Source organism: Marmota marmota, unplaced genomic scaffold (genome assembly GCF_001458135.2).
Source record: "Marmota marmota marmota unplaced genomic scaffold, marMar, whole genome shotgun sequence".
Taxonomy (NCBI): Eukaryota; Metazoa; Chordata; class Mammalia; order Rodentia; family Sciuridae; genus Marmota; species Marmota marmota.
The window spans coordinates 6,965,506-6,966,266 of NW_026000241.1; the positions used below are offsets into that span (position 1 = coordinate 6,965,506).

The 761-nt window shown below is 59.0% G+C and overlaps 1 protein-coding gene across 3 annotated transcripts in view; it reads left to right on the forward strand.

Annotated features, from left to right (window-relative positions):
* The window catches only part of Crtc1 (CREB regulated transcription coactivator 1), a 26,648-nt gene extending 26,279 nt beyond the window's left edge, over positions 1-369 (forward strand). For all 3 annotated transcript variants that reach the window (XM_048795350.1, XM_048795351.1, XM_048795352.1), the window contains one exon: positions 1-369. This exon is cut by the window's left edge and continues 377 nt beyond it. The gene's annotated coding sequence lies outside the window, so the exon portion shown is untranslated.
* Positions 370-761: the final 392 nt, after the last annotated feature.

Genomic DNA, 761 nt, shown 5'->3' on the forward strand with positions numbered 1-761 from the left:
ACCGCCCGCTGAAGCCCGGCGAGGCCCCGAGCCGGGCCCTCCTTCCGTCCGCCTGGGGCCAGGCGGGGTCAGAGGCTGTGAGTCCTCACTCCTGCAGACCCTCCCTGCGCTCGTTCCTCTCCTACCCCGGGGCCGGGCGCGAGCCCCCCACAGGATGCTGAGAGTGGGGTGTCAGGAGGCTTGGGGTGGGTGTCTGGGCTGAGGTGCGCTTTCCGACTGTTGATGAGCTCTCACTGCCTTTCTTCATCCCGTCCCCGCGACCCGCCATCCCCAGCCCACGATCAGGTAGACAGCGGCCCCACCTGCCGAGGCAGAAGGTGCCAGAGGAGGGACAGGCAGAGTGAAATAAACACTATTTTGATGGCCGTCTTCTATTTTCTGAGCACACTCAAAAGCACCGGGCGAACGTTAGGTGTGACCCTCTCGCCCTCCCACCGCTTCAGCCCAGCCAGGACCTTCTGTCCCGAGATGTCCCGACAGGCTGAAGCAGACCACAGCTGCCCCGGGCAGGGATGACCTGGGGTCTTTATCTCCCTCGCCCTGTCCTGTGGTCATGTTAGAGGTACATACTGTTACTAAGGCGTGGGGGGTCCGGCGGGTAGGTGGCCAGGGAATCTCTGTCGTGATTTTTTTTTTCTTCTTTGGTTTGTATTTACATTTGGTTGTAGACGAGTAGCTGAATCTTTCCAGCCAACACTTGCCTGAGAGCATGATTTTATAATCCCAGAATCCTGTGTTCCCCATTTTTAAGCTAACTGGAA